Genomic DNA, 9,491 nt, shown 5'->3' with positions numbered 1-9,491 from the left:
CCCGCTTCTTTACCACTCGAGTCCTGATAGGTTTCATATTCCTTCTTAACTGAAAATAATAAGGTGAATAACAACAAAAAAGGGTAAGCCAAAAATTGCCAAACAAGTCCGCAAAATATAAACAGTGTTAAAGCAGTATAAATGAATCGGTAATCTGGGTATATCTGCAAAGATATAACCCCGCGAGAATAGAAAGAAGGCCACTGCTGGCGAATACAAACGAACTAAACTAGACAAAAGTTTGCATTTATACCCTGCTGATCAGCCAGGATATAGTGCATATTTATATCTCACTATATAGATCCAGTCGGGCACCCATGTACTACGGCCCATCTCAAGTATCCGATTATGTCACGGTCCTTAGGATTAAGTAAACTTAATCCCCAAAAATATCACTATCCAGTCCATGGAGTAGAAACCGGAACAATCGGTATTAGAATATATCTATCTATGTGAGTAACAAATGGAATATGAATAAGGAATTCAAATAAAAGGAGAAATCAAGAATCAAAATAAAATATGAACAAGAGAATAACAAGTGTGTATCAATGCTTATGAACAAGAATCAAAAGAGTGCAAGCGTGATAAGAATCTGAAGAAATATCACTATTCTGGAATTAGAATAGGGGAAAAACTTGCCTTCTGCGTGACTCACTTCAAATATGTCACCTTCGTCTATCACCGACTCAACCTGCCTTGCTGGCTTAGCTTCTGTTAGAGAAATAGACTGGTTTAGTCAATTCGTACTTCAATTGCGTCTTGAATCGACTTCACATCGTTCCTATTGTCTAGCCATGCGCTTATGACTGACTCGTATATTTTATATTAACAAGCAAGACTCCATTAACCACATAATACTCATAAGTACATCATAATAACCCTAGAATCAAAAAACCCTAATTCGAACATAAACCCTAGAAATCAAAAATAAAAAACGATGCATTAAAACATGAAATTGATGCTAGAAACAGAAAGAACAGGTGAAAACCTTCGATTTGAATACTCTAACTGCTTGATTTGATGTTGTATTCAGTTCAAAATCATCAATTGATTCTTCGACTCGCAACTGTTCTACCCGACCCGGTTTGCAGAGAATTTGTGTATTTTCTGATTTTTAGTTACTTAATTAATAATAATTAAATAAAAATTAGGGTATATATAGTAGTAAAATTAATACTCCTAATTAAAATTAAGGCCCTAATTCTACACTTTTTAAAATTAATAAGCCCCTAATTTTATAATTTTTGAGTATTATAATTTAATTTATAAATATTTTATATATACAATATATATGCCAAAATTTCCCAAAAATTATGAATAATGCAAAAATACAAGGAAATGGTATAAATGAAAGTCCTATAATTTTATAAAAATAAAAATATGATTTTGTGGGGTTTTTAACACCCAATGGGGCCCGGAAAAATTATTTTTCGCGAAATAAAAAAATTTATAAAATACCTAGATGTTCAGAATAATACGATGGTAAAAGCCGTTTGATGAAAAATCAGGCTCATTGTTTTATTTGAAATATCTGCTTTAAAATCATGATTTGGGTCGTATAACTTATGAAATGAAAGCTATAAATGCAAAAATAAAATATCTGAAAAATATCTTAAAAATACCTGGACGACACAGAATGCACGAAACACATAGCATTTAAGGTTTGACAGTTAATTACACATAAATGACATATTAATACACATAATTTATTATAAATATGATATAATATAGACGTAAATTTCCCAGACGTTACACAAATGCTCTTTAAGAACTATACTTCCTCCGAGTACAATCTACTTTAGCAAACTAGTTCTTTGAACACTTATTATCCAGGTTTACTAATAACAAGAATAATGTTGCACTTTGAACAATGCAAATTGAAATGAAAAGTACAATAAACTATGAACTCAATATAGATATACATGTATACTTCTAGGACTCGAAATGATATGATTTTAAATAAATGTAAGTTTTGTTTTCTCATATGGATATGGTGTATAATCGAGGAGTAATCTAAAAAACACCAAAAATTATATATATAATAAATTAACTCTCAAATCTCAAAACAACCCACCACGGTCTTGACCAATTCTCATAGGAGTTTATCTATATTTGAATGTAAAATTAAACTACAATACACTTTGAAATTGAGGATTCAAAAATAAAAACGTTTGAAGAATGAAACTTCAGTTCAGTTAAAACACGTTAATATGATGCGTTGATTAAATAAACGTGATTGTAAAACAAATTCCTCTTATTTATGAAAATGATTTGAAATGTTACTCAAATAATTTTCAGAGCTTTAGATTATACATATACGTATATATAGTCCTTATATTTTAAATCCTAATTCATATCCATATAAATAGCGGTTGATTTTTATCCCGCTACGTCTCCGGGCGGAGCTTTTGAGCTTGTTTTCAAGTGCTGATATCATTATAACCTTCAAGTGAACTTTATGCATGTAAGCTGGTTGATAACAAAATAGTTCTTCTGTAAAACAAAGTTAGTATTAAATAAATAATCCATAACAACTTGTTGTTAGGTATTGTAAACTAACTGTTAATGTGATCATCAAAACTTAAAGTAGTATAAAAAACCCCCAAACTGTTTATTACTATTTATGAATAAATAGTTTGGTTCACAAGATTCATTAACGATAGTTCTAACGATTTGGTTTTTTGTTGGTTTACATTATCGTATTTTGGTCTGAATACACAATTTGGTAAACACAATAAATTTGAATACACAATTTGGAAAACACAATAAATTTTAATAATAATACCAAATGAAGCGTAATTTAAAATTACAAATCATATCCTACTTAATTAGTTTATTCTACATTTATTTTATTTTACATTATTCAAATTTTAAATAAAATATTACAACAATTAATTAGCTAAATCTATTGTTACAAAAAATACATATTTGAATAAGTTTATTGAAAGATGAATAACTTTTTCTTTGCATAATTTGGGACCTATGTTCTTAAAATAGGTGATTATCCGATTAATCAGCCGAAAATCAGGTGAAACCCGATTTTCTTTTAAATCGATCAAATTCGGACAATTTGATTGTCAATCTGCTCAAAAATCGGTGAAAGCTAACAAAAATGAAAAAAATATATAAAAAAAATATAATTGACCCTAAATTAATAATATTAAATACTCTTTTAATTTAGATTTTAATCTTATTTTATGTTATAAAATTTTAAAATTGAGTATTATTTAAAGATGACACTTCTCGTTTGGTTATTTGAATTTCAATAAGTTTCATAAAATTTTAATTGATTATTTTTATATAACTTATTTCTTTTTTAAAGATGTTTTTTATATTGATAATAATCAATATGTAATATTCAAAAAACTATTTTCTTCTAAAATGAACATAGTCGGTCAAAATTTTATATAAATTTGTCTATTAATGACTACTAATTACTTAGCTATTTAATCACCTAATTATCAAATGTAAACTAGTAAATATGATCTATTTTATATTATTTTATGACATATTGATTGCTTGTATGTAACTAAATCAATTCACACAAACATACCTAGTATATCCCATACCCTAAAAGTAGGGAGATTATTTTAGTGAATGTCTTTGTCTTAGTGCGCAGTAAATAAAAAATTGCGCTTGACAAAAATTAACATTCATTATTCAATATATAAATATAGACATCATAATACACATACAAGTGATAAAAATAATTTTCAAACAAGTACCGAATTGGTCACATATACTTGAGCCCATGAAATTATTCATACAGGACTTACGTGGAATTATATTTATTTTTTGAATGAACCAACCCCAATGTCTAAAATATTCTTGCATGACAAAACCTTTGAATACAGAACTTGTTGGGTCTTAATATGCTTTTACATTTCTTCATCTCCAAACAATTGAAAAATAAAATTTATAAATCGCATAACAAGTAATATGGATGAAAAGTAATCCGTAAAAATGTAATTAATGTTGAATTAATTATGACTTAAAGTTGATTGGTCAAAGCCCGTGAATGCCATGTCCCAAAGCAGGTCGTCACGGTCACGACCCAATAATAGTCTTGATAGTCCGATTAGACAATGACGGCCATGACCAAAGATAGGTCGTATCGTCCACGACCCAAAATCATCTACGTGATAGTCCCGCCGAGCAAACCTGGGAATGAGGTCCACAATGACCGAAATGTCGTATCCAACATGGAAATGAACTCCTATAAGGAAGAATCAAGAATCCACCGTTTAGAGGAGAGTCCATCAAGGATGATCGGATTAGCGGATTTTGCTTGCTCATTTGCTTGTGGATGAACAACTGAGGTGAATCGGAGTTCTATGTTATTGTCTTTGCAATACTCTTTTAATTATTCATTGTCGAACTGTCGCCCATTATCCGTAACAAGGATGCTTGGGATTTCAATTCGGCATATTATGTGCCCATTTGAAAAATCTTAAAATAAGTAACTTATGACTTTAAAAGAATAAATAATTTATAAGTGATAAGTATATGAATAAATATAAGTTAAATAGAAGTGTTTGGAGAATTTTACTTATAAGTCAATTTTTTCACTTAAATGAATTAAAACAAATAATTTTTAAATACAATTATCTTAATTCGTAAATTTATGAATTAGAAAAACATTTAAAAACATAAGTTTTAAAACTAAAGTTAATAAAAAGGCGAAAAACCAAAATAAGTTGAGAAAAAGTACGTCATTGCTAACATTCACCTTATCAGCTTATAAGTTGTAAATTCGACTTATAAGTTAGGTCGAGAAACACTCATCGATAAGTACTTACGGGCTTATAAGCCAATAAGCCACTTATTTAATGGTCGCCAAACAGGCCCCATATTTTCCCAGGAGAATTGAAATATCTGCTTGGTGGTTATCTTGGCTAGATCCTTTGCCTCAATCCACTTCATGAAGTAGTCTATGGCTACCACGATGAATTTTTTTGTCCTGATGTTATAGGAAACGGGCCAAGTATGTCCATTCCCTACATTACAAAAGGGATTGGTGAGCTGATAGATGTAAGCCTCTCTAGGGGCTGTCGAACTGTAAGAGCATGCCTCTAGCATCTGTTGCATTTCCTCATAATCCATTGCATCGGCTCACATTATTGCCCAATAGAATTTAAATCGGGTTATCTTGTGAGCAAGGGCTCTGTCCATAATTTCCCTCATGAGTTTCCTTAAGTGCCTCATTTATCTCAAGAGGTCGTAAACACTTCAAGTATGAAATTATGAAAGACCTTTTGTACAGAAGGCCTTTAATTAGAGAATACCTCAATGCTCTCACCGACAACTAACGTGCCTCATGGGCATCATCGAGGAACCAACACGTTTTAATATGAGCCTTGATGGGGTCAATCTAATAGCTAGTTACACCAATTGGTGTTATCAAGTTATGACATGGCATGGGTCTTCATGACTTGGAAGTAGATACTTCTCGGATAGTTCTCAATTTCAGATGTGTCGAACTTGGATAGGGCATCAACCATGATGTTTTCCTTTCTTGGAACATGCTCGGCATACCATTCATCAAACTGAGTCGGTATTCCTTTGACGACTCTCAGGTACTTGGCCATTGTGTCATCTTTAGCATCAGACTCTCTATTGACTTGGCAACAACAAGCCTTGAGTCTCCGCGGACTTTAAGATTTTTTGCCCTCACGACTCTAGCCAAGCCTAAGTCGGCTATCAATGTTTCGTCTTCTGTTATTAGTTGTTGGGAAGTCCAACTTTAAAGCATACTCAATCATAAATTCTTTGGGGTTTTGCAAGACTGCTCATGTACCACTACATTTTATTTTGGACGCTCCGTCAAAATAATGAACCCAATACTCTTTCAGAGTCAAGCCATCATCTCCTTATGTGGTTACTGTCGCTTGCCCCCGACTTCTTGGTCGTTAATGGTGCATTCAACCACGAAGTCCTCTAATGGATGGTTGTTCGAGGCTTGTACCTGATGTCAAATTTACCCAACTCAATTGGCCACCTGATGAGCCTTCCAATGGCTTTTGGGTTATAAATGATGTTCCTCAAAGGTTGGTCCATCAGGATTTTGATTTTGCGGGTTTGGAAGTATGGTCGCAACTTCCATGAGGATATTATTAGGGTAAGTGCAAACTTATCAGTGGTGGAGTAGTTCAGCTCCGCTCTAGGGAGCACCTTACTTACATGGTAGATAGATTTTTGAACATTCTATTCTTCCCTTACCATGATGGCACTCACGACTTGCTTAGAGACTGTGAGGTTGTTAAGTGGAATTTATGTCCACTTAGAATGCTTTATAAAGGCTTGAATTGACATTTTTAACTCAAGTTATTTGTGTATTTGATGTGTTTTTGTAGTGTTTTTGCATTTCAGGCATAAATAAAAGAATCAGGTTATTTAGCATTATTTCAGTGCTAAATTGGTGTTCGGATAGTGCTCAGGATGATTGCTCGAGGATTGCCAAATCAAACCAGTCAAGAAAACAAACCAAAGAAGTTTTTCCAGAGAGTCAGCGCGCCCGCGCTGTAGTAGCGTGTGGCCGCGCCAGAGATGCAGAATTGCAGCAGGCCCGCGCTGGTGAAGTGCGCAGCCGCGCCGCATCGGGTCGATTTCCAGGAATCCTGTTTCTACTATAATTTTGATCTGCTGGACTTATAATCTGCATGAGCTGCTATATAATGAAAACTTAAGATCATTTTTCATAACAAGACGTTCCAGAGTTTAAGGAGAAGGCGTAAGAAGACTGTATAGCATAATTTAACGAAGGCGAATAAACCTTAATTTATTCTTGTGATTCTTTGTTTTAAGTTGTAATCTTGGATGCTATTTTTCTTATTCGTTGAATCTATACTCTTGTTTTACGTACTTGGCTTATTATTTATTCAGTATAAAGACTACATTTATTATACCATGCTTTCATCGGAACGCACGTTGATGATGAGTCTGATTATGCGCTAACCGTTATTGTGGGGTTCTAGCGGATTTACTTATGGATTTCTTTAGTTAATTTGTTTTGATGCCTTAGTGTGTGGTGATTTTATGATATCCTAGTATTAGTTGTGCTTATTTGTCTCATGAGCATCGCGAACCTATAAGATAGCATGTTAATCTCTAATAAAGCGACAGTGAATTTAGAGGTTTAGAACTTGTCATGCTAGCATAGGTTCATGTATTTTATATGCATGATTCGTAGGTAATTTTAACCATCTTCCTTGCCCTATATAATCATGATAGATAACTTGTGCATTAAACCGTTATGTTGTCAAATTCTATCGACATATAGGGTCTCAATATAATTGGTGTCTATTCAGCTTCTATCTCTTTTATGGATGTCTGGTAGTATGGTATTCGTACAAGGAAAGTTGGCGTTTACTAGTTTTGTGTTATCTGATTAGTGTCATCACTATTGCATGCTAAGGTTGAGAATAAAAAGGTTATTGAATGAATTAGTGATGAAGTTTGAATCCCATGTTTGTGTCATATAGTTAAACAATCCCATTTAATCTCTTAGTTAATGTTCTTAGTATAATCTCTTAGTTAATTGTAGTTATAAAACAATCTCAATTTGTTAATCATCTTAGCATTGCATAATATTCATGCCATTGTTGCATAAGTGCATTGATTTAAATTAACCTAAACCAGTCTCTGTGGGAACGAACTAGAAATAATTTTATATTACTTGTGATCGCGTATACTTGCGTAAATATTAGCGCGTGTTTTCGTCCTAACAAGTTTTTGGCGCTGCTGCCGGGGACTCGGTGTTAATTTTTAGTTTATGTGTTTGTCATCAGTGGTCGTTAAAGTTCATTGACTCGGACATTGTTACTTATTTATTTCCTTGTCGTGTTTCAGGTACTCTAGCGATGTGTATGCATACGCGTTCTCGGTCTCGTAAGAGAATACTGTATCAAGCTGAGGAAGAATTTGCAGTAGCTAAGGAAATCTCTGACGAAGTTCTTGTTGAGGAGAAAGTTGAAGAAGAAACTCTTATTGCAATGGGAGAACCAGAAGTGAATACGAAGGCTTTAATGGATTACTCTCAACCGAAGATTAATGATATTCAGTCTAGCATTGTCCGACCTGCCATCTCGGCTAACACCTTTGAGATCAAATCGAGCACGATTCAGATGATACATAACTCAGTTCATTTTGGGGGTTCTCCGACAGAATACCTCAACATGCACATCAGATTTTTCATCGAGATCTGCGACACTTTCAAGTTCAATGAAGTTTCTGAAGATGCTATTAAGTTGAGGCTTTTCCCATTTTCTCTACGGGATAAAGCTAAGTGCTGGTTACATTCTCTACCACCAGGGTCTATCACCAAATGGGAGGATCTTGCTCAGAAGTTCTTAACTAAATTCTTTCCTATGGCGAAGACTGCTGCAATCAGAAACGCACTAACTCAATTTTCTCAGCAATCTGGGGAATCTTTATGTGAGGCTTGGGATCGTTACAAGGAGATGCTTAGAAAGTGCCCTCATCATGGGATGCCTGACTGGATTATCATTGACTGCTTTTATAATGGATTGGGTGCTACTTCTAGACCCATATTTGATGCAGCATCAGGAGGAGCCTTATGGGCTAAAAGCTATGATGAAGCTTATGAATTGATTGAACTGATGGCTGCTAATGAATACCGGAACCCTACTCAGAGACTACCTTCGGGCATGGTAGCAGGAATTATGGAGGTAGATGCAGCTATTGCTATAGCTGCTCAGCTTAAGGCTTTGACGATGAAGGTGGACTCTTTGGCTAATTATGGAGTTAATCAGATCACTAGTGTCTGTGAGCTTTGTGTTGGTGCGCATGAGACGGAGCAGTGTGTTATTTCTAGTGAAGCAGCTGAGTTCGTGAGCAACTTTCAGAGGTCGCAACAGCCTATTCCAGCCACCTATCATCCCAACAACCGCAATCATCCTAAGTTCAGCTAGAGCAATACTCAGAATGCAGTTCAGCAGCCTTATCAGCAGTATGCAGCGAAACAATACAACCCTCCTGGTTTTCATCAACCGCAATATGTACCAAGACAATAACTCCAGCTGCAACAATCTAATGAAAAATCTGAATTAGAGGAGTTGAGGCTCATGTGCAAGAGCCAAGTGGTTTCTATCAAGACCTTGGAGAATCAAATTGGGCAAATTGCCAATGCCTTGCTAAATCATCAACCTGATACACTCCCTAGTGACATTGAAGTGCCAGGAAAGAGGGTAGATAAGGAGCAGGTTAACGCAATTACATTGAGGTCTGGGAAGGTTGCAAATCCCGAAAACCCTCAAGTTTTGGAAGAAGAAGGTGTGGCTGAAGAAGAAGTACAGAAGGAAGCAGAAGTGGAACCAAGAAATACTATTATGGAACACACACCTCCTGAGGGTAATACAGGGGAGAAACGAATCTATCTTCCACCTCATTTTCCTAAGAGGCTGCAGAAGAAAAAGCTGGATAAGCAGTTTGAGAAGTTTCTGGATGTGTTCAAGAAACTTCATATCAATATA

At 34.5% G+C, this 9,491-nt stretch overlaps 1 non-coding gene across 1 annotated transcript; it reads right to left on the bottom strand.

The window, feature by feature from the left end:
• Nucleotides 1-8,381: 8,381 nt before the first annotated feature.
• LOC141709709 (small nucleolar RNA R71) lies at nt 8,382-8,488 on the bottom strand. Its single transcript, XR_012570274.1, has one exon. It is a non-coding gene; the product is annotated as a small nucleolar RNA R71 (small nucleolar RNA).
• Nucleotides 8,489-9,491: the final 1,003 nt, after the last annotated feature.

Source organism: Apium graveolens, chromosome 2, assembly GCF_009905375.1.
Source record: "Apium graveolens cultivar Ventura chromosome 2, ASM990537v1, whole genome shotgun sequence".
NCBI lineage: Eukaryota > Viridiplantae > Streptophyta > Magnoliopsida > Apiales > Apiaceae > Apium > Apium graveolens.
This window is presented reverse-complemented; position numbering and strand designations above follow the sequence as displayed.